The following is a 25,534-nucleotide window of genomic DNA, read 5'->3' as shown; positions in this document are numbered from 1 at the left end:
GTTGACCGTTTGTTTTAACCCCTTTGACTGACGGAAGGGGGGAAAATGGTTGTCTTTGGTAGTTGAATGCTCTATTTTGGTCGAGCTGGTAGTTCATGGGGGCATTGTACATTTTTTGGTAGTTCATGGGGGAAAAAGGTAATTACCCCATAAACAAATTAACTGAAACTCAAAATAAATTATACAGATTTGATACTAGCAGTATAATATTAGTAGCTATATGAATACCAAATCCTACTACTATTAGTAGCTACCATAACTTTTTAATTTTTAATTTTTAATTTTTTTGTTTTCTCTAAAAAGCAATATTTACAAATCGATTCCTTCTTGACTGAATACATAATCTACGACGTAATTGAGTCTCGTTTCACCCTATCGGTCTCCCTACTCAAACCACAGCTTATATATATAATCACTTTTTTAGCTCTTCTTATTACAATCTCCAATTTTATTCTCATCAAACCCAACCTTCCTACCAAGTTCGAATCATGGCTTTCTACATCTTCAAAATCAAACACCTCCCATTTCCAAAGCCCCTAATCCTCTTTTATCTCTTCTTAATGTTCACCAATCTCTTCTCACCAGTACGCCCATTTACAAGTGCTTTATCCTTCAACTTCCCCAGTTTCAATTCTTGTGACTACCCTCTAAGATGTGAGAGAGCTCGCGTTGAAGACCAAGTCATCCAACTCACCTACAATTTAGCGTTTCAAGCAGGTCGAGCCACGCATTTCAAACCTATTCACCTGTGGGACAAGGCATCCAAAAACCTCACAGATTTCACTACCAATTTTTCGTTTGTAATTGATTCTCAAAATTGTACTAGTTATGGAGATGGGCTTGCGTTCTTCCCAGCACCAGATGGTTCAACACTTCCTAATGACACATATGGTGGCGCTATGGGTCTCACCAGAGACAAAGAGATATTAAACTGAACGGACAACCCTTTTGTTGCAGTGGAGTTTGACATCTATTCAAACTTTGACAACAATACAAAGCTATGGGATCCGCCCGGCCTTGATGTACATGTAGGTATTGATATAAACTCCATCAAATCTGTTGCTGATGTGCCATGGCTGGGGAGTACAACTTGTATTATGGAAGGAAGAATTAATGAAACTCGGATTAATTATAATTCTACTTCTCATAATTTGAGTGTTCTCTTCACTGGTCTCATAAACAATGCTACTGTATGGCAGTCCCTTTCTTCTAAGATTGATTTGAGAGATTATCTGCCTGAATGGGTAACTTTTGGATTCTCAGCCACAATAGGAAGCGCTACTGCAAGGCACACCATTCGCACATGGAATTTTACTTCAACTTTGGAAGATACCCAACCAATAGATGCAAGCAGTCCGAGTACGAATCTAGCCCCCAATCAAAAGAAAAACAACAGGTTAGGATTAGCGGTGGGTTTGGGTGTTGGTGGATCTTTTTTGTTTGGTGGGTTTTTGCTTTAATTCTATTTGGCTTGTGGAAGAGGAATAAAAGTTATACAGAAGAGGATCTTGCCTTTGACAGGTGCATGGATGATGAATTTCAAAGGGAAACAGGACCAAAGAAGTTCTCATTTAAATAATTGGCTCTTGCCACGAATAATTTCAATGATGAAGAGAAGCTGGGTCAGGGTGGATTTGGTGGGGTTTATAGAGGATTTTTAAGGGACTCAAACTCCTTTGTTGCTGTTAAGAGGGTGTCAAAAGGGTCAAAACAGGGGATAAAGGAGTATGCATCAAAAGTAAAAATCATTAGTCGATTGAGACATAGGAATTTGGTGCAACTCATTGGCTGGTGCCATGAAAGAGGAGAACTCTTGCTCATCTATGAGTTCATGCCCAATGGAAGCTTAGATTCACATCTTTTTATAGAAGAAAGCTTACTAATATGGACAACGAGGTACAAAGTTGCTCAAGGATTGGCATCAGCGTTGCTTTACTTGCACGAGGAATGGGAACAATGCGTGGTACACAAGGATATAAAATCGAGCAACATTATGCTTGATTCAAACTTCAATGCTAAGCTTGGAGATTTTGGACTAGCTAGGCTTGTGGACCATGTGAAAGGGTCACAAACTACTGTTTTGGCAGGCACCATGGGCTACATGGCTTCTGACTGTGTCACAACCGGTAATGCTAGCAAGGAGTCAGATGTCTATAGCTTTGGAATTGTCGCTTTGGAGATTGCTTGTGGAAGAAAATCAATCAAGACCAATGCCACTCAAGATCAAGTAGTCTTGGTGGAGTGGGTTTGGGAGCTCTATGGAATAGGGAAAGTACTTGACGCAGCTGACCCAAGGCTAAATGGAGATTTTGATGAGTAGCAAATGGAGCGCTAGATGATTGTTGGGCTTTGGTGCGCTCACCCCGATCGCAACCTTAGGCCTTCAATAAGGGAAACAATTCATGTTCTCAATTTTGAGACTCCATTGCCTATTCTCCCATCAAATATGCCAGCGCCAACACATCCTGCTCCACCAGTGAATATACATGCAATGTCACTCTCTATTGCCAGTGTTTCTACTAACTATGTGGAGGGACGGTAGCCATATTCAAGCAATATTTACACCAATTCTTCATTTATCTACTTCACATGATGTAGCTCCTCCATCCTCATCGCTTTTTCATACATACTAAATTGGTCAGAGGTGCACTTAACTTCAAATTCTTATTGTTTGATTTTTCCCCTACATTATCACTCCTTTGTGTTTCATTTTACATCTTAGTTTAAGCAATGATGAACATGCTTTACAGTTTTCAAAAGAAAGAAAGAAAGATATACATGTGAATGTGTTTTATACCTTAAATATAAATTTCCTACAATACATGTATAGTCAACATAACAGTCCCAAATTTTGAACTTTGTGATGGATTGAAGATCATAATCATAATAATATCATATACTATATATAACAGCCAGCCAATGGTAAGTCGATTTTGTAGCCCAAAAAGGTAAGTATTTAATCATAAATTATTGATTATTTTCATCTGAGTAATTGTCATATATTTATTAAGGGATCAATTGGTTGGAGTGATGTGTCTGTTGGCAAAAGTGCATGAAAATTCACGTTCAATCTTTTTAAATGTGGTAGTCTATAAGTAATCCAAGAGTCGGTCATGAGACCAGTAAAGCCAATTTGCTGACCTATTTTTATTTATTTATTTATTTATTTTTCTCCAACTGTTTTCAATTGGTTTTTAGCTCTACTTCGAAGGGGAAAGATAGTCCTCGTTTCAAATAAAATGAAGAGCATTAATTTTATAGTTAAGATTTAAAATTAGTGTATTTAATATTGTAATTGAAGTTAATGTTGACACGTTTTTAAAATTGATGTATTTAATAGTATATATGATATCACGTCATTTTTTTTTTTTAAAAAAATGATTTTATTTCAATTTGAAGTGGCCTAGAGAAGAGAGATTTGGTATGTGTAATGATTTGCGACAGTTCAATTAGTCCTGATTTTTCTTCTAACAAATAAGGTACAAATCACTAAATTTCATAATTAAAAGCATAAGTTTTCTCTAATCTTTTTTTTTTTTTTTTTTTTTTTGTAAGTACATTTTAGAAAAACGAAAAGAAGAAAAATAAACTTATGGAATGAAGAAAGTGGAGGGGGTATCTTTTCCAAAACAGGGAGGAAAAGATTTGGATAAAGGGGAAAGGATGGGAATGCAGCCAGAGTGAAATCTAGTTGTGGCCCAATTTGCCACATGGTGGGCACAGAAGTTTGCACTTTGGTTAACATGACTAGCTTTCCAACTAGCTGTTTGTGGGATGGTAGAGAGAATGTTGGAGATGGTGGAAGCAATTATCCAATCTGTAGTAGTTGCTGGATGTTGAAGCGCCAATGTAACATTGAGAGAATCACCTTCTAAAATAAAAGAAGATAACCCTAACGAACTTGCCAAACGAGCAGCCAGAAGAGCAGCAGTAGCCTCACCAAAAAGAGCATAGCAGGGTGAGCTAATAAGCGAAATATATTTAATAATAGAACTAGTAGAGTTTCTGCAGACAACAGCTTGAGCAGAAAATGTAGCTCTGATTGCAGTATCATAGTTTATCTTGTAATAGGGAGATGATGGACTCTTCCAAACTTCAGGAGTTTTATTATATTTGGTTGTCCATGCAGAATTGTGTTCCAGAGCAGTATTGTTTATTGTAGTTGATATAATAAGATCATTTGGGATAATGCCCTCATGATGAGCTTTGTTTCTAGTAAACCAAAGATAGTCACATGCAACAACAGCAAAAATTTGGAACCTATGAGTCTCTGCCGGAGGCACTCCAAGCCTATGGTGTGGATCAAGAATGATAAGGAGCCAATTTGTCATGTTAGTAACATTTAATGCAATAGTATCCAAAGGCCAAAAAGATTGGCGCCAAACCACACGAGCAATTGGACAGGTGAAAAAGAGATGGGAGAGGGAGTCAATGGGATAAGAGCAAAGAGAGCAACTAGTGTCTAATAGGGAAGAAGGTATGGATTGAGAAATTTGAAATTTGGTAGGAATAACATTCCATACCATCTTCCAAAGAAAAATTTTTAAGCGATGATTCAACTTGAGCTTCCAGAGAGCTTTCGAACAAGATTTGGAGAGAGGTGAAGGTGTGGAATGGGAGAAAGAGCTAATGAGGTGGTGGGCAGACTTGGTTGAGAAAACACCAGTGGTGGATGGGGTCCAGAGAAGGGAATTAGAGTTGGAACGAATATTGATTTTTAATATTTCAGAGACAGTGGTGGGATCGAACAAGAATTGCAATACATTTTGCCTCCAGGTCAAAGTAAGGGAATGAATTAGATCAGAAAAGGACAAGGGGTGGTTGGTGGGGATGGAAGGCAATCTAGGTGTAGGTCGGAAGGATGGCACAGTAGGAATCCATGGAGAAGACCATATAGGAAGGCTGGAATTATTATGGGGAATAAAACAAGCTCCAGCAGAGATAATAGAGATAATAGCCTTGACGCCATTCCAAATCCAGGAGCCTGTTGCGAGAGAAGAGGATAAAAAGTTACCATACTTGATATACTTTTGTTGAAAAAGATAGACCCATAAATTGCTATGATTTGAGAGCAATTTCCATCCTAGCTTGGATATCAGAGATAAATTCACATCTTTCATAAGTCTGAAACCCAAGCCACCCTGATCTTTTGGCAAACACATTGATTTCCAGGATTTGAGAGACAGATTGCGGCTTTTGTCCTTTGGGAAACCCCACCATAAATTTTTAAAAGCACTATCCAATTGGTTACAAAGACCATCCGGGAATAGAAAAGAACTCATGGCATAGGATGGTAGAGCAGAGACCACCGCTTTAATCAGTGTAGTTTTACCTGCCTGTGACAAGGTTTTGGATCTCCAACCTTCAATTTTTCCATTTACCTTGTCTAAGATGTCGGAGAAAGCTGCAGTTTTGGATTTGCCATAAAGGACAGGGAGACCAAGATGTTTAGCTGTAGCGGGTGTGATCTGGTAGGGAAGAATATACCTAATAGCTAAGATAGTTGAAGCTGCTGTGTTCTTGCTAAATAGAATATTAGATTTGTTTGCATTGACAATCTAACCAGACCAAGAGCTATATTTATTGAGACAATCATTAATAATAGTAGCTTCACTAGAGGTTGCAGTGGTGAAAATGACTAGATCATCAGCAAATAAAAGATGGTTTAAAGGAGAACAGGATCTAGCTATTTTGAAACCGCGAAGGCTACGGTGAAACATACGAGAGATAACTTCAGTGCCAATAATAAATAGAAAAGGGGAGAGAGGATCACCTTGACGAGGACCTCTAGATGGGGAAAAGAACCCGAAAGGGCTACCATTCATTAACACTGAAAAAGAGGAGGTTGAAATGCAGAGTCTAATCCAATTGATCCACTTTCGATGAAAACCAAGTTTTGTAAGAATTGCTAGCAGAAAAGACCATTCCATTTTTCAAAAGCTTTCTCCATATCAATGTTAACAGCCATTAGGCGCCCTCTACCTCGCTTAGATTTAAGAGTGTTGAGCATCTCATGAGCCAAAATAGAATTATCTTAGATGTGGCGGTTAGGGACAAAAGCTGTCTGAAATGGAGAGATAATATTATTGAGAAGAGGCTTTAGCCTATTTGCAAGCAATTTGGAGATGATCTTGTAGATAATATTGCAGAGGCTGATGAGGCGGTAGTGATGCACAGATGAGGCACCCAGCTTCTTTGGAATTAATGCTATGAAAGTGTGATTCTGTTCCTTTAGCAGATGGTCATTCCTGACAGCTTTCAAAATAGTCAGTTTTATTCTGTCCCAATATTTCATGTAGAATATAGCTGTAAAGCCGCTAGGGCCAGGGGCCTTTGAAGCACCAAGGCTGGCTAGAGTAGCATGAATTTCTGCTTTAGTAGGAATAACACATAGCATATTATTTTCTTTAGCAGATATAGAGCAATGAAAAAGATCTAGTAACTCAGTGCCAGCAATTGGATTTGTAGAGGCAAACAGGTTCTTGAAATTGGAAACAAAACAATCACCAATAGATCTCCTATCTGAAATCCATCCATTAGTGGAGGATTGGAGAAGATCAATAGCATTTCTTCGTCGCCGGATAAGAGTACTAGTGTGAAAAAATCTAGTGTTTAGATCATTACATGTCAACCAGAGCTCCCTAGATTTATGCTTCCAAAGGGATTCTTCCTGAATCAGATATTCATTTAAAAGGGACTTGAGGTGAAGCTCGAAAGCTAAGTTGGAATCTAAAGGAGGGGCCTGTTGAGTAATGTCAAGCAGTTGATAAGTGGAGTCAAGTTTCCGTTTTATTTCCCCAAAGAAATGCTTATTCCAGTGTTTGATTGCCTGCTTGCTGTTCTTTAGTTTTTTTGTCAAGCAATAAGCTGGGGATCCAGATACAAGAATAGACCAAGCTTCTTTAATAACAACTCCACATGTGGGATCCCAAGTCCAAAATTCTTCAAAGCGAAAAGGACAAGGGAGGGAAGGGTATCTAATAGATGTATCTAAGAGCAGTGGGTTGTGATCAGAATTATGGGCAGGCAAATGAGTAACTGAGAAAGAGGGGAAATGCTGAATCCATTGAGTTGTAGCAATAGCCCAATCAAGATGTTCTTTAATCAAACTATGCCCTTGCCGGTGATTAGACCACGTGTAGGGGTTACCAGTAAATCCCAAATCAATCATACCAAACTGATTCATAAAATGACTAAAATCATTTTTGGAGGAGCATGGAAAAGGTCGACCGCCCAATTTATCATTTTTAGCAGTTATAGCATTAAAATAGTCTATAGAAAGCCATGGAATATCACAATGGTCACCAAAATCAGCTAACGTGGTCCAAAATTCAGAAGTGAATTTTCGATGTGGTGGTCAATAAACAAACGAAATCAACCATTTAATCGTAGGGGAGTCTAAGGAACACCAAGCACAAATCATATCATGAGAGACATAAAAATCAAAGAGTGTAACATCATTTTTCCAAGCAAGTAAAAGTCCCCCTCGAGAGTTAGAGGGAGGTGCTTGAACAAACATATTGAAACCAAGCTGATGTATTAAAGAACTAGCAATGGAAGAGGCAGTCTTAGTTTCAGACAAGAAGATAATATCAAGATTATTTTTTCTAATCAGGGCTCATAAACTACGAATTTTAGAGGATTGAGATAACCCTCTACAATTCCAAGAGAATATTTTCTAGACAAGTAAAAGTTCCCCTCGAGAGTTAGAGGCAATTGCTTAAAAAATAAATTGCCATTCATTAGTTAGGTGATCTGTATAGGTCTGAACAGGGAGACTCCATAGGCTGAAACGGTCAAGTCAAATAGAATAATGTCAATTAAATTGAAATAGGATAAGAATGTGGAAAAATCTATTCGAGAGAAACTTGTAGCATCGTGGTTAGCCGAAGACTTTTATGTTTACTTTAATTATTTAATTAAGAGATTTTTTTTTTTTTTTTTTTTTTTTTTTTTTTTTTTTTTTTTTTTTTTTTTTTTAATCTCGTTTTCTGGCTCTTTTCTGTATAAAAGATGTGCAAAATTATTATTAAATAGGTAGGACCATATGTAAATTTTACAAATTTAATAATAAGTTTACAAATAAAATGTACAAAAAATGATACCAAACACATTTTATTAAATTCAAAGTTGAGGTTTGCTACTTGATATTTTATGGATAATAATTGACGTAATATTGAATGATTTGGTAGTAAAAATTAATAGTAAAAATACTATTTATATAAAAAAAAAAAAATCAAATGCTGATCGAATGGCTAATTTCAAGTGTCACTTGTTAAAATATTAATTAAATGATTAAATTTACTATTTCTTATCAGCTTAATCTTTTAGGATAATTGTTAATTTAATATGGTATCAGAGGCTGAGATAATAAGTTCGAGCTCTAACTCCATAATTCACTTCACATTTCAGTTAAATATTATTCCCTTAAACTTTTTGGATAAGTAGTAATTTAACATCATATTATTTAGTTGTATGACAGTTATACAAAAGCCTTCTATATAAACTATCTGATCTTCTGTCTATATTGGCATTCACTTAAAAATATGTGGTATTTGCTAACTCATTTTAAAAACGATCTTTTGTGTGATGTGATATAAACATAAAAAGAGCTTTGAATTTTTACTTTGCGAGTGTTTTGTATGAACATATATATATATATATATATATATATATATATATATACTATTTTAATGACGTGTAAAATTTGGCACGTAACTAAAAATTTAAAATTTAAATTATTTCTTAAAAAAATGATATTGACTTAATATCTAGTGACCTGCTAAATTTACCACATCACTAAATATTAAACCAATATGATTTTTTAAAAATAATATAATTTTAAATTATTATTGACGTGCAAAATTTGACACGTCAATACTTGAGTGACTTGCTAAATTTGGCACGTCACTACTTTAGTGACGTCCTAAATTTAGCACGCCACTAAATATTAAGTCAATATAATTTTTTAAAAAATAATATAATTTTAAATTATTAGTGACGTGCCAAATTTAGCAGGTCACTAGATATTAAGTCAATATAATTTTTTTAAGAAATAATTTAAATTTTAAATTTTTAGTTACGTGCCAAATTTTACATGTCACTAATGTAGTAACATGTTAAATTTGGCACGTCATTAATAATTTAAATTACAAATTATTTTTTAAAAAAGTTATATCAACTTAATATTTAGTGACGAGTCAAATATGTCACGTCACTAAATATTAAGTTAATATAATTTTTTTTTTAAAAAAAAAAAATTAAAATTTATATTATTAGTGACGTGCCATCTTTAGCATGTCACTACATATTAAGTCGATATTATAAAAAATAAATAAATAAATAAATTTGAAATTTAAATTATTAGTAACGTCCCAAATTTGACAAGTCACTAATTTAGTGACGTGCCAACTTTGGCATGTTACTAAATTAATGACGTGTCAAATTTGAGCCGTTTTAAAAAATAAAAAATGACTCCATTTATAATAACTCTAACCCTATATATAACACTAATTAATATATATATATATATATATATATATAGAATACTACATAAGTTGTATTTAGGGTTGTCAATCTCGAACTTGAGTCAATCTATGAAATGTTTGTTTAAGCTTGGCTTGATCGTTTGATCGAATATCTAATTCATCCTATTGCATCGGTCCGATCTATTGTGATACGAATGTTTGATCAATCAAACTTGACACAGTGAATGTTCGATCTAACATGCGATTAATCTTAATTTAGTACTAATCCGATCAATCATGACATAATCATAGGATTGATAAAATATCTAATTGATCCAAATGTATTACTCTAATCAATCAAACATCCAATCGAACCTATTGTATTAGTTTGATTAATCATGATAAAGTTCAATCGATTAGACTTGACATAATGAAGGTTCAATCGAACGTCCGATCGATCCTAGTGCAGTTTTCTGATCGATCCTAGTGCATTAGTCTGATAGATTGTGATAGAGTTCGATCAATCGTAATTGACACAGTGAATGTTCAATCTAACGTGCGATTGATTATAATAAGTACTAGTCCGATCGATCATGACAATATCATAGGATCGATAGAATATCTGATCGATCCAAGTGTATTACTCCAATCAATCAAACATTCGATCGAACTTATTACATTATTCTAATTAACCATGATAGAGTTCGATCGATCAAACTTGACACAATGAAAGTTTGATTTACATTTTGAGTTTGTTTTGTGAGGATTTTATCAAACAAAGTCTCTCGATATTCACAATTTTTTAAAAAATTGTACACCCAAACAAGCCATAATATATATATAAATTGAAATTAAATTGTTTAGTGGCGTGCAAACTTAGCACGTCACTAAATTATTGGCGTGTTAAATTTTATCACTTCACTAATTAAATAATTAAAAATATAATTATATTATGTAAAAAACATTTGGTGATAAATTTTATCACGTCACTAATTAAATAATTAAAAATAGAATTATATTACGTAAAAAACATTTGGTGACTTGCAAAATTTGGCCCGTCACTAATTTATCCTAGCGATGTCGTTTTTTGTCCAAAAAAAAAGAAAAAAAAAGCGGCAGACTAAAATTAAAGCGGGAGACTCAAATTTTCGCACAAATTCTCTCTTTCTCCCATTCTTTTTCTCGGCCCTTTTTTTTTTTTTTTCTAAATTTTTCCTTCTCCCCTGCGTCTCCTTCTTTCTTGTTCCTCCTTTTCGTCCCAGCCCAGAAAGAGACCAAGAGAAAGAGGAGAGCGCGCGCGAGAGAGAGACAACTGATCCAAGAGAGAACAACGGAATCGGTTCCCCCCTCTTCACAACAAGTAACTCATTCAACAACTGTAGTTTCATCCCTTTCTCATTCTCTCAGTTTTGATCTTTCTTTACGTTCTTCCTTGTTTGGCTGATTTGATTCAAATTTCTTGCTACCCATAAGATTAATAACCCATTGTTATACCCTTATGTTAAATTAATTAGTCTTAGCTTGATTATGGAAAAATTGAAATTTTTCCTTCCTCTACTTGTCACGGCCAGTCCTTGTGGATTGGGTTGATTTCGTTTGTTGTTACCCACAAGATTTGAAGCTCTTTTGACATAATCACTAGTTATTTTTGGCTGAAAGACTAAATGGGTTTCGGTTGTCTTGATTTTTGGGTTCCCGTTAATGTTGCTTAGATTTTCAGTTAATGGGTTTGATTTTTGGGTGGAGAAACCGAATGGGTGTTGAAATTTCGGAGGATTTTTTCTTGGCAAACCACATGGGTATTTAAATTCTGGGTTTTGTGAAGAAGTTTTCAATAGAATGAAGTGGTTATTGAAAATTTTTTATTTTTCTGAGTGATGGCCGAATGGGTATTGTATTTTTGGGTTGATTTTTGGTAGAATGGGGATTTAGAATTGCTGGGAATTAAAATTTTCTATTGAGGATGTTGAATTTCTAGTTGTGATGTTTTGGTGAATGATTTTCAGGACATTGAGCTTATGCTAATTAAAAGCTTGAGATGGGCCTTACCCATCTCTCTCTCTCATGGTATATATTTTCATTTCCTTACCCTCACTATCTCTCCCTTCAAGTGTATGTGGTGCCTTTTTTTTTTTTTTTCCTGGGTTTTGTATCCATTTATGGACTGTGAGTTGTATGGTTTAATTTTTTGTCTTTCAATTAGAAGAAATTTGAATAATTGCAGTTGGTTGCACTGCTTTTATCTTTTAATTTTTTCTTCATGTGGTTCAGTTTTAAAACTCTTGTTACCTTACAAGTTTGCTTTGGAAATTTTATGTTTATGCTGGTTGGTAATGAGGGGTTATCATGAATTGAGGTGGAAACCTCAATTGTGGAGTTGGGTTTTTTTTTTTTTTTTTTTTTTTTTCACTAAACTAATCTCGGGGATTTATGAGCATTTTGAGTAGTAACCTATTGTATTCCGAAAGAATACAAATATTTGCAATGACACTTGTGACCATGATATTTGCATTGCTTGGTTTCTTATCTCCTTCCGACCTAGGAGGGGTAATGACTGCCATGGTTCTCGTGGGTTTTTATGGGCTTATAATGAATGGCATGTGCTTTACAATTATGCTATGTTTGTTTCAACGTAAAATGGTATCCGTCATAAAATGGTTTCAGGAAAGACATTTTTCAGAAAAAGTTTTTTGCCGAAAGCATTTTTCGGTGTTTGGTGCGTACGAAAAAATGCAAATATTTTTTATATTTTCATTTAATCATATTAACTTATAAAAATCAATTTTTATTCACAACATATAAATATTTATGTAAAATAATATAAAATCACCGGCGACGAGATTCTGTCACTGACGGGCAGGATTCCAGCTACTATTGCCGGAATTTGGATAGTTTTGTTGGAATTAGGGTTGGCCGAATTCCGGCGAAAGTGGTTGGAATTTGGAAACGTCCGGTCGCCGTTACCTGATTCTGGCCAAATACGGCCGGAATTCAGCCAGATCCGGCCAGAATTTGGCCTAATACAGCTAGACTCTGGCTGTATGGCCGGCATCCGGCCGGTTTAGCCAAATTCTGGCCAGATTCGGCTGGACTTCGGCAAAAACTGATTGGAATTTGGTCTGCTGGAATCCGGTTGCAGCGGCTGGACGTTGCTAGATTCCGGCAGAAATTCCCAGACTCCGACACTGACCGGTGTCGGAATGTAGCTTGTCGAAATCCGGCGATATTTGCTGTATTCCGACGATGATCGACTGGAGCGTGAAGGTCGACTGCGTCTGTAGTATAAGGAAAATGATTTACGCTTTAACCGAAATTAACTAAGCATTTTTGGTCAAACGGAAATCATTTTCTGATTGACTATTATTTTCGCGTCCACCAAACACTGAAATCATTTTCCAAAAATCATTTTTCGCCAAAACAAACGGAGCATTAATCCACCGTTGCTTTTTTATGTTAGGTTTTGAAATATTCTCTCTTTTCTTATGGGCAGATTGCAAAAAGAGGAGGCAATAAAAGTTCGTGTGACCAAAGCAAGTGAAGTTAGTGAAAGAGAAAAGGTAATATGCTTCCACGGCAATCCATTTTTCTTGTCATGTACCAATGAAATTTTAGTTGACCAGAAAAAAGTTCTACATGCAGCATTTAGATTATTCATTTTGAAATTTAACATTCTTAATAGATAATTTAGGATCCCTTTAGCGACAAGAGTACAAATATCGTGGATTTTTGGCTTCTTGATTCTATAATATTGAATGAGATTGAAAGGGAACCATACCTACTACCTGAACTGAAATCAACTTATTATGTAAATATTAGCTTAGAAATGGTGCAAACTTATATGAATGTGATATACTGTTGCCAGATCTTGCAGGTTCCATAATTGAATTAGTGAATATATAAAAGTAGCATATATATATATATATATATATATATATATATTTATCTTGAAGGATTGTTGATATTAGGTCAATATCTGCAGTCTGCATCATGATCACTTTTTGACCAAGTCAAGCAGTTGATATAGGTTTGGTTGAATACGAAATTTCAGATCAAACAATTGCAATATCAATTTTTGCTCCCTTTCTTTTTAACAGGCTTTATGATTGTGGCGAACTAGGCAATTTATGACTTGATATTTGTTATTCCAAATGCTAACGAATGGAACTGATGTTGCTGAATTTGTGATGAAGCCAGATTTGGTGGAACTTCTGAACTGGTTGCGGAGTTGGTCTCACTAAATGGATTCAAAGCTGCGTATGCAATAAAAGATATATATGGAGCAGAAGGACCCTGAGGATGGATGGTCTTCCCTTCTTTCTTCACCTGTTTACTTTGAATACATTGTTATTGACATCTAGATGTTATGCGTGTCAGATACATTGTTATTTGGAAACTTTGACATGAGTTGTAAATTTGCAGAATAGTGGTCTTCCTTTAGTCTAGTGTACGTATTTGTGTTTATAGTGTATTCAAAATTTCCTTGAGTCTAGTGTATTTGTGTTTATACTTTATAGTGATTAACATGGCCGGGTTCTTGTTATAGCGTATTTGTGTTTAGTTCTTTGTAGTCTGACTTGATGCTAATTATATATAGTTATTTTAGTCTAATAGATTCTGTTTTAATACAATCATTGAGAAGGAATGGAAGCATACATGATATTTATTTATTTTTTTACATAGCTTTAATGACGTGCTGATACGTCACTAAAAAATAAGAGATAATTGCACCGTTGATTTCTGGGGTTGATCATAATTATTTTTTACTCCTTGTGGTTCAAAAAGTTTATTGGAGGTCCTCGTTGTAAACAATAATTACTATCACTCCCTGGACTAAATTTTCATCCATTAGCTTAAAAAATTTTGTTAGTCAATCACGTCACACCTAATAAGAAGCAGACACGTGTCTATTAAAATAAAAAAATATAAAATCTAATAAAAATATACATATTTGTAATTAAAAAAAAAAAAAAAAACCGAAGGAGTGGCTGCACCCCGGCCAATGGGGTGGCTGCCATCTTTGTATTTTTTTTTTTTTTTTTTTTAAAAAAAAAAAAACAAAATTTTTGTTTTATTTATTTATATTTTTGTTGGGTGTGACGTGGCTGACTAACATGATCCGTTAACTTTTAGATGGAAAATGTTATTAGGGACTAATTTGTAATTATTGTTTTCCAACTATCGAGACTAACGGTGCAATTATTCCAAAAAATAATAAAAGTTTATTTTATTTCTTTTTAAAAATTTTTATATGCATTAGTGACATGTTGACACGTCACTCAAAAATAATGTTTTTTTCTTTTTTTTTTTTTTTTTATATGAATTTCTTAATTTTAGTGACGTGTGGAAATTGACAAGTTACTAAAATTAGTGACGTGTGAGTTTTGACGCGTCACTAAAACTATTGACGTGCAATAAAATTTAGTGACGTGCTAAAAATGACATGTCACTAGTATTTAGTGAGATGCAAAGTTTCCCACATCACTAAACATTGACGTGGTGCACTTTTGCGCGTCACTAAAGTTACTTTAGTGACCTAGACATCACGTCACTAATGCCACGTCACTAGAGTTTAGTGATATGCAAAACCCTTTTACACGTCACTAAAGCCAGTTCACTAAATTCCGGATTTTTTGTAGTGAAATACGTGGCCGATCCACCCCTAGGGATGGTAATTAATTTTTAACTTTAACAGAATTTTCGTTTTTTAAGTGAAAATAAGCATATGCATATATGTTGTGCAGGGGTGGACCTGCATAGGGGTCAGGGGTCTCCCCCCCCAAACTTTAAAATTTTCTCTCAATTTTTTTTGGCAAAAAAAAAAAAAAAACAAAAAAAAATTTTATCCCCTAATTTTTTAATTTTGAGTTTTGCCCTCTCAAATATATATATATTTTTTAATTTGGCCCCTCTCCTTTTACGAGGCTGGGTCCGCCCCTGGTTATGTGTGATTTTTTTTTTTTTTTTTTTTTTTCTATCATACTAAACACGCTAGGTAAATAAAATATAAGAGTAATGCTACACATCATCCTCTTGTCCTCTTTTTGTCCCCCCAAAATTGATGTGGCTCTTAAAATCACCATTGAATTTTTGATATATTACTCTTGAATTTTGATCCAATGGTAATTTTAAGAGCCACATCAATTTTAAGAGGATAAAAGGAGGACAAGAAGATGATGCGTAGCATTACTCAAAATATAATCTAAACTTAACAGTACTAATCACGATCAGAAGAATCTTGACCAACAACGTACTGATCGACCAACTAAGTCAGCAGATGTCTCATAACCAAAAAAAAACAGCAGACTTGTAAAAGAACTCCAACATCAACAGCAAAATTCTCCTAGCAAAACAACTCCAAATATTTCATCAATGAGAATCTCGATCATGGTAAAAGAAAAGAAAAGAAAAGAAAAGAAAAGATTATATCAGTTCAAAATAAAAAAAGGAAAACCGAGTGAAAAAAAAGTCAAAAGAGGCCGAATTTCTCATATTATTTTGGCCATTTGTTGGCCCATTTTTAGTTTGCCTTTGTTGTATTGTACAAAACCTATGCCCATTTCAACTCACAGTTGACACTCATTTCAGCCCATAATTAGCTACAATCATATTTTATGCCCATAGTTGGACTAATTTTCAACCATTTGTTGGCTTTTTATTTTGGCTCTTAGCTGGTCATTTTTTTGGCCTATTGTTATTAAAGGCCCATCTTTAATCATTGTCGCTGATCACCTCCAACCATCGTTGTTAGCCGCCATCTACTCCAAGTTTTCGGCTTCCGCTGCCGCCTGCCATCTCCAAGAAAAAAAAAAATTAAAAAAAATAAAACTCAAGATTTTAGAATCTTTCACCTTGAGTTTGAGGGGGGTGTTAGTATATTTGGATTATGTTGAAGTTATATTACCTTGAATTTATGCAATTGGTCATATTAAATCAACCTAAATTAAGGGATTTGATTAGGATTATATTTTTTTTAAGTTATATAAATAGAATATTTTGTATTGTAAACTCATCAAGTGAAGAAGAGTATAATGTAACACATTGAGTTTTATCCTGTAAACGTAGGTCATAAACCGAAGCACGTAAAATCTTCGGTCTCTATTTTATTATTTCGCACTTAATTTTTAATTACTTTTAGGTTTTTTTTTTCTTAAAGCGGCCGGGGCTCACCTGCTTAATTTGATGTTTCTTGTTTTCCTTCTTCCTTTGTTAAAGGAAAAAAGAAAAAAGAAAAAAAAAGACTTGGCAAATTACCTGGACATTTCAGTATGAACTGCTTTTGAGTCATGAGAAAAGCTTGGCGTGCTTGTCGGTTTGGAAAAAACGGAGACTTGCTTTGTCAGTCGTCGAATATTAATTAAAGAGGAACTGAACTGATTGCTTCACCTTGGAAAATAAAATAAAAATGTAGGGACTAAACATAATTTTCTCTTATTTTAATAAAAAATTAAAGGTCCCGAAGACATTTTAATCTTCTTAAATGTAGTCTTCTATAAAGTAATCCTAGAGTCTAAAGTATGTACATTAATCAATCTTCCGTGTAGACTACGGGAGTAAGGACCCCCTATTATTTATTTTTTTCTTTTATCTTTATTTCTACATTAATCAGAAGACCTATTTTTTTAAAAATAAAATAATTAGTTTAATTTACTGGCCGGCCTTGACCAGCTTGCTTAGTCAAGAGTCAAGTCAATGAATATACTTTCTGCAACAGTATTACATTAGATAGTTTGGAGCTCCAATTTGAAGGCACAAAGAAAGTATAATTTTTTTTTTTTTTTTTATTTTTTTATATTAAGGATTGCGGTGTACATAAAATTAATATTGACATGTATTTTAAAAAAAATAAAATGACATGGCATCATGTACGACGTTAAATGCAATAACTTTAAATTCTGATCATGAAATAAAGAGAACCTTATTCTAATTTAAATTGGCTTAGAGCATTAGTAGCCACTTCTTTAAATGTAAGAAAATCTTTTAAAAAATTACATTCAACAGACTCCCTTGGTGTTTCCTAAAACAAGATAACCAAATGTGATACCCTAAATCTAGTGTAACACTTTTGCTTCCCTTAACATAATTTTAATATAAAAGTCTCTCTCTTTCCTCTCACTTTCTTGTAGCATTTAATTTAAATAATATTTAAATGATATATAGAAGGGATAAAAGAAGCTATTCTACAGTTTAAATTTAACAAAAATCTAAGCAATTGTAACAGGGAAGCAAATCTGTTCTCTAAATTTAACGAAAATCCGACGGTTGACATTTCAGTACCCTCAGATGCAGACTTCGTGCGCCCTGAGTTATGCCAGTCTGGCAATTAAAGCCTGGATAACTCCAGATGGCAAGTAAAATCCCTTTTAAGGATGTCCGAAGGTGAAGACTTCTTAAATTTAGGAGTAGCTGTAGTTCTTCAATGGATGTAGTCCGCTTGGCTGAGTGATGTCTATGTTCCTTCTTGACTATTGAGTGAATTAGACGGGGCAATGCGTATGTGCATGTTCTAGTGATTTTGGTGTGACGAAATTAATCTGAATAATGTTGTTGGACTTCATTGTTTGCATTTCATAAGGCTGTATGAAAAATGGGTCAGTAATGATCTACTTAGCTAATACTCTTAGCAAGGGAGACTTGCTATCTATGATGATTTGTGACAAGAGTAATATAAGAAATCACATTTTTATTCAACAATTATCTCATAATGTTGATATGACAGTTTCAACCAGCCATTAGATTAATCATTATGAAAAAAAAAAAAAAATAAATAAAATATTAAAATTGGTTGGAACTGTCATGTCAACATTGTGAGATAGTTGTGGAATAAAATTATGATATATAAGGTCCAAATCTGTTGTGGAATAAAATTATGGTATATAATTAAAGACTTGGGCATGTTTGGGTGACAAGTATTTTATAAATACTGTTTTTTAGAATTCAAATTTTACTTAGATTTTATCCAATTTTTTCTAATTTTGTCACAAGTTTTTTAAACTATTCAAACATAATTTTAAAAAACAAATTATCTCAGTATTCGTAATATTTTCAAAAAAAATTGCACACCCAAACAAGCCATTAAGTGTTCTCTAGTCCAAATTCCATTTGATGAGCAGCAAATAAAGGGCTTGATCATTGTTAGGCAAAAAATTAATGTTCCTAGTTTTAAACCTCCATTGCCTATTCTCCTATCAAATATATCGGTACAGCATATCTTGTTCCAATAGTGAATAGACATGCAGTAGTCACACAAATTCCTAATTTAAGTCCATGGAGGTAACATAGTAGACATAATTTGTGATTTAATTGTATGAACTTTGTTTATGATAAATACTTTTTATAGGTTTTATTTTTCTAAAATTTTAATAGGATTCTATTATTAAATATATATTAATATTTTTTTTTTTTTAAAAAAAACTTAATAGGTTTAAACAATTTTTAAATTGCATAAATTAAAAAATATAAAAATTACTATTAGCGTCGAATTTAGGGTCGACGCTGATATATAAACTACGTTGTTTTGACAAAAAAAATTTAGGCGAGTGTTCTTGGCGCTACTATTTTTCACACAAAATCCTTATCTTCTTAATTTTCTCCGACTCGAGCAACTATCCATTTTCTCTCTATTATCTGCATGCTTCACGCCCTAGCTAATATCAAGTCTCTCTTTCACGCTTTCTCTCTCATCCCCTACAACATTCCCGGCGACCCAGCTTCGGTGGATTGACCATGAGTGGTCCGTGGTGTTTAAGCCAAAATCTACAAGGTAAATTTGAATAATCTGAACTTGCTCCCTCATTTCTTTGGTACTTCTTGAAATACATGTGCTCCTCCAAATACTTGTTAATTTTTAATGGAGCTCCAGCAAGAGGTCTAGAAAACTACGAATAATGAATAAAAATTCTTAAATTTCTGTAACAACTTGACCCAACAATTTTGTGGCCGTTGAAAGTAAGATGAGAGTTCAAAATTCTACCTAATTAAAAGATAATGAACAAATTAGTGAACATGGGGACAAGAAGGCAAGAAAGCATATCGTGGGGGACAACTCCAAAAAACAAAAGGTTAAAGGATGTGCCATGCATCATGCTTATCCAGAAGATAACTTGGCCATCACATGGTTTTCCATTAATTAATTAATTAAGCAAACTCTTCGTGAGTTTCGAGGTCTTCTACTGAATCTTTCTTTATTAGTGAAAAAGTCTTTGAAAAAACTAAAAGGATATATGAGATGTTGAAGATCCAAAGTTTTGTCACAAAGTTCGATCTTATGGAAGATACTGATGAATTACACTCCTATAAATTATAAATTGAAAAATCCTCAAGAAAAGCTCTTTATTGCAAAGATAAAATATGTTAAGTGAATGAGTTTTCGAATACGTAATGAGATAATTTATTCGTTTTTGAGAGAATTTAGACCTTTTAAATTTGTTGAAGAGAACCTAAACCGTTTCAAACACAAAGTTTGAGATTAATTCTGCTTGCTTTATTATCTATCAACAATTCTTTAAATAGATATTACAACTTGGCTCCTAATTGAAAAATAACACTAAGAGATAACTCCCCTAGATGATCTCACGATCATCCTTCTACCAACCAAGATAACAATAGACTCCTAATGAAACAATAAAACGTAAGCTTAACACTCACGAAGATATACTCGACGCGGATAACTTCAACTAAACTAAATAACCAATAAGACTACTCGACCAAGAAAGGAATACTAAAACACAATACAACTCAAACACTTCAACTATTCAAACTAAAGATAAGATAATAATGTAACAATCGACTAATGACTCAACCAACGTAGTAGACTGCAAACTCCAAAGTAATATTAGACTCCAACTCTAAAGTAACTCCAAAGCAGGTATTGGTCTTTAACTCCAAAGTAACGTAGAAGACTCCAATACATCTAATGAAATGTTATAAATCGAGATAGCTTCATCCATATCTTAACAAAATATGAAGGAATTTTCGAAGGGTTGGTGACAAATATAGTAGTGCAAAATGCCATTAATGCAAATATTGTCTTTTCATATCCTTGGAGCTTTTGTTGTGTGCCTGTGCATCAAATTTGTCCTTTCTTGTGACATGTATTGTGTGTGTGTGTGTCAGTGTGGGTGTGTTTGTACAAGCACATAAGAATGTGGTCCAGGATTAGCATACATAAGATTTTCCCCTATTTATTAATCAAGAGTGAGCTTGTAGTCAACTAGATGTTATTCATCCATATTACGCAATTGCTTTTGGGGAGCTCAGCAGATTGAGAATCTAAAAATCATTCAAAAAGAACTGTAAAGCCAATCAAGATCAGAGCATTACGAGCCTGAGTCTAGATATGTACTTTGTCTAATAAATTGGTAATTAAAAGCATATGTGGTTGGTATGTCAATAATTGCTGAGGAAACTCAAGTTTAGATTTCCACACAATTTTAACTCTATAAGGGTGAGGCTTACCCCAAAAAAGCATGTGAGCACATGGAATATCCCTTCTGCGCTTGAGCGCAGGAATTGATCCTTCCTCATTTTTTTTTAATTCTTTTTTTAATCCATCTCTCTCTCTCTCTCTCTCTCTCTCTCTCTTTACGCATGTGTTTACATATGGAAGTACGAAGTTACCTTTATAGGAATGTTGAGATGGATAGAAGTTGAATGCGGGATATTACCTGTTGTTCAAAGCAATTTCAACAAGATGTTGAAGAATTCATGAGAATGGCAGTTAAATGTGTGGATGTATGTGATATGAGAAAGTGTCCATGCAGTGATTATGCAAAATCGATATTATCGTCCTATTAACATGGTGAATGGTCAGTCGTACATGCACAGATTTAATCTGACATACACATCGATGAATTTTTCACTGTGAAGAAAATCAGTTTATGGTAAATACTTATGCAAACGTGCATGGAAATTCACCTTCAATCTTTTAAATGTGGTAGTCTATAAGTAATCCTAGAGTCGGTCATGAGACAAGAAAAGCCAAAGGTCTAGATCTATAGCACATGGGGAATGATGGTATTCGTTTCAAATAAAATGTATACTATTAATTTCATAGTTAAACGTTAAAGTTGATGTATTTAATAGTGTATATAAAGTTAATATTGACATGTCTTTAAAATTAATGCATTTAATAATATACATAATGTCACGTCATATAAAAAAAAAATGAAGATGAACCTATTTCAATTTGAAGTGGCCTAAAGAAGAGAGATTTGCTATGTGCAATGATTTGCGACAATTCTATTAGTCCTAATTTCTCTTCTGAAAAATAAGTTTTGAATCTCTAAATTTCATAATTAAAAGTATAAGTTTTCTTTGATCTGAATTCTATTTGATGATGACAGACAAAGTGACAAAAAGAAAGAAATAATTACCTTAAACTGTGAAGACTTTGAGCTTGTTGTTACTCTCTAATTAGAGGCAGTTGCTTAAAAATAATTGACATTCATTGATTGGGTGATATGTACAAGTCTGAACAGGGAGACCCGATAGGCTGAGAGGGTCAAGTCAAAAAAATGGAAAGTTCTCCGATGCGGTCCTTCCGGGCTAATCAAATAGATTAATGCCAATTAAATTGAATGTGGAAAAATTTATTCGAGAGAAATTTTTGGCCTCGTGATTAGCCGAAGACATTTTAGTTTACTTTAATTATTTAATTAAAAGAAATGTTTGATCTCGTTTTCTTGCCAATTTGTGTATAAGAGATGTTCAAATTTATCATTGAATATGTAGGACCACATGTAACTTTTACAAATTTAATGATAAATTTACAAAAAAAAAAAAAATATATGTGCAAAAAATAATACCAAACACATTTTATTAAATTGAAAGTTGAGGTTAGCTAGTAGATATGTTAGGGATACTTACCCAGATGGTAATAAAATCCTCCAAATGTTACAATATATCTTTTGGGAGTAAATAATTGCTGTACAATTGAATGATTTGGTAGTAAAAATCAGTTATTAAATCAGTATGAAATGATTAATTTTTATTATCACGTCTTAAAATATTGATTAAATGATTAAATTTATCATTTCTTACCAACTTAAGTTTTTAGGATAATTGTTAATTTAACACGGTATCATAGCTAGAGGTTATGAGTTCGAGTTCTAACTCTCCATAATTCACTCCACATTTCAGTTAAATATTCCCTTAAGCTTTTAAGATAGGACATAAATTTCTTATAAATCTGTTTGTACGAAATTTTATAAAATCCACATACAAGAGTGACATGTGTCCTTTAAACATTTTTTTTATTAATGCTATTAAAAAAGCATGTGAGAAGTACATGATGTTGAAATAACATGTGCTTCTCACATGCCTAGTGACACATGTCAATTTTATAAGTAGGTTGTATAATATTTCTTATAAATCGGTTTGTAGAAAATTTATATCATTTAAGATAAGTAATAATTTAACACCACATCATTTAATTGTATGACAGTTATACAAAAGCCTCATAAATAGAGTATCTGATCTTCGTTTATATTGACATTCACTTAGAAATAATTATGTGGTATTTGCTAACTCGTTTTAAAAACGATATTTTGTGTGAAGTGATATAAATTAGATAAAAGGAGTACTGAATTTTTATTTTGAGAGTATTTTGTGTCAATTTTTTTTTTTTTAGTTTGAAAAAAGAAAAAAGAATAAGCAAACAGGGCTATAATTCACTGCCTTTATCAAATTGACAAATTGAAGAAAATATACTCGTATAGCCGTATTAGCATATTACGAGGGGGCAGATGAGTTGTAATGAAGTCAACTCAAGCTTGCAAAATTGAAACCAAGTCCTATTTATTCTGGGGAATTGAGTGAAGGCGAAAACACTTGCTGTTGCCTCATTTATGAATCAAGTAAGCTCCCAGTGAAAAAAAAATAAAAACAAAACATAACATTGTCCAAAGGTTTATTTATTTATTTCTCTTTCTTCTGAACTTAAAGTAAGAATTAAGTAGAGGATTAGGATCCTCTATGATTTTAAAGAAATTTTAAAATTTTAAATTACGTAATTTTGACAATTTTTAAGCTTTGAAATGTTTGAAAAATGTCACATATTAAAAAGGTGGCACGTTACAGTACGTTGTAAATTAAGTATATTTTCATCAGGGTTCTTACTCTCTATGTTGTAAAAAAGTCTTGAGCAAAAAAATGTATTTTGATCTTACGAAGAAGAAATGTTTTTGCAAAAGTGAAAATAAAGCCTTTTAGAAAGGAAATTATTTATGGATGTCTCGATAATATGCCACATTTTTCATAACAAGTGTATAAATAATGTAGTAATTAGTAGTCTCCTAATATTAGTTAATGTCATATATGTTAATATTAAACTATAATAGTTTGTATATAATGTCTCGCACTAACAAGTAACATAGTTACATATTAACTAACTCTATTATTACTTATATTCTATATTATCTAATCTAGTATATCTTAACTAATTTACTAACTTACTAAATTTGATATTATAATATATTAACTGAGTGATTATGTAATACTAAGTCAGTAAATTATAAATTTACAATGTTAAATTGATAATACTTAATTACTTATTATAATATTTAATTTGTGATTATAAACAAACACATTGTTGATTCTAATACTATTATATTAATAACTTAATTTATGATTATATGAATCACATTGTTATTGTTACGTATCTAATGATAATACGTAGATCGTATGCTTTTCTATATATAGTTATAATTATTTTTGAGTATTTCTGGAAGTTATGTCTGAACACAGCTTCTAGTTGTCCAAGTAGTCCAAACACGTAAAATACGAGTAATACTACATGTCATACCCATGTCACTCTTGTATCCCTCTAAAAATGAGATGGCTTTTAAAATTACCATTGGGCTTGTGATTGATTAAAATTGAATTTTGATCACATGGTAATTTTAAAAGTCACATCATTTCTAGAAGGACACAAGAGAGACATGGGTATGACATTTAGAATTACTCCGTAAAATACCATCTATTTTAATTTTATGTACACCGTAAACTGCATGAACCGTAAATCCTAATATAAAAAATAATAATAAAAAAAATGATATTATCTATTTTATTTTAAATTGAGACTATCTTTGTCCCTTCAAATTGAATCTCCAAACCAATTTAATACTGTTGCAGAAAGTATATTTATTGATTCGAGAAAGCAAGCTGGTCAAGGCGCAGAAAGTATATTTATTGACTCGAGAAAGCAAGCTGGTCAAGGCCGGCCGGTAATTAAATTAGACTAATTATTTTTTTTTAAAAAAAATACGACTTCTGATTAATGCAGAAATAAAGATAAAAGAAAGAAAGAAAAATAATAGATAGAGGGTCCGTAGTCTAAACGGGACAATTGTGAGACCCCATGTGCTATATAGACTTTGTCATTTCTCGTCTCATGGCCGACGTCTTAGGGTCCGTTTGGGTTTGCGATTTCAAAAAGTGCGATTTAAAATAACGATTTTAAAATGTACAATTTGAAAAAAGTGATTTTTAAAAACGCAGTTAAGCGTTTGGCAAAATCACAGTTTAGCCTTTAAAATCGCGAATTTACCTTTTAAAATTCTGCGTTTTTAAAAAAGCACCATCTTATCTGCGATTTGAAAAAGCAGATTTTCTGCATTTTCAAATCGCAATTTTTAAAAACGCAGTTCCCAAACGATCTATGTTCTGCGATTTGGTTTAAAATCGCACTTATTGTCTACGAAATCGCAATCCCAAACGCACCCTTAGACTATCTAGGATTACTTTAATTTATAGGCGACATTATCGCCCATGTAAACATCCGCTTGTTTGTTGGGAGGTTCAATTTAGAATTATAAGATGCTAACCCACAACTTTGACTAATTTCTAATTCCTAGTTCCTAGGCAAAACTAGCCGTTGATTTCTTGAGACTATCTCTAGAAGACTACATCTGTCAAATCATTTACATCAACTAACATGCTGGCTTTCTGATTAGCGCCTAAAATAAATGGTTCACTCAATTACAAACTACTTCGAGTTAGTTATTAATTGTTTCGATGCATAAGACAAAAGGCAATTCCTTTAAAATTTTAAATCTTTAGAACATTTTTTT

General features: G+C 33.2%; 1 long non-coding RNA gene and 1 pseudogene across 1 annotated transcript; both read left to right on the top strand.

The window, feature by feature from the left end:
- Window positions 1–457: 457 nt before the first annotated feature.
- LOC133882742 (L-type lectin-domain containing receptor kinase IX.1-like) lies at window positions 458–2,602 on the top strand (annotated as a pseudogene).
- An 8,078-nt stretch (window positions 2,603–10,680) lies between these two features.
- Window positions 10,681–14,014, top strand: LOC133880912 (uncharacterized). Its single transcript, XR_009902461.1, has 3 exons — window positions 10,681–10,827; window positions 12,958–13,024; window positions 13,662–14,014. It is a non-coding gene; the product is annotated as an uncharacterized LOC133880912 (long non-coding RNA).
- Window positions 14,015–25,534: the final 11,520 nt, after the last annotated feature.

This window comes from Alnus glutinosa, chromosome 11, assembly GCF_958979055.1.
Source record: "Alnus glutinosa chromosome 11, dhAlnGlut1.1, whole genome shotgun sequence".
NCBI classification, from domain to species: Eukaryota; Viridiplantae; Streptophyta; class Magnoliopsida; order Fagales; family Betulaceae; genus Alnus; species Alnus glutinosa.
The sequence above is the reverse complement of the archived record's forward strand: the minus strand, read 5'-3'. Positions and strand labels throughout refer to the sequence as shown.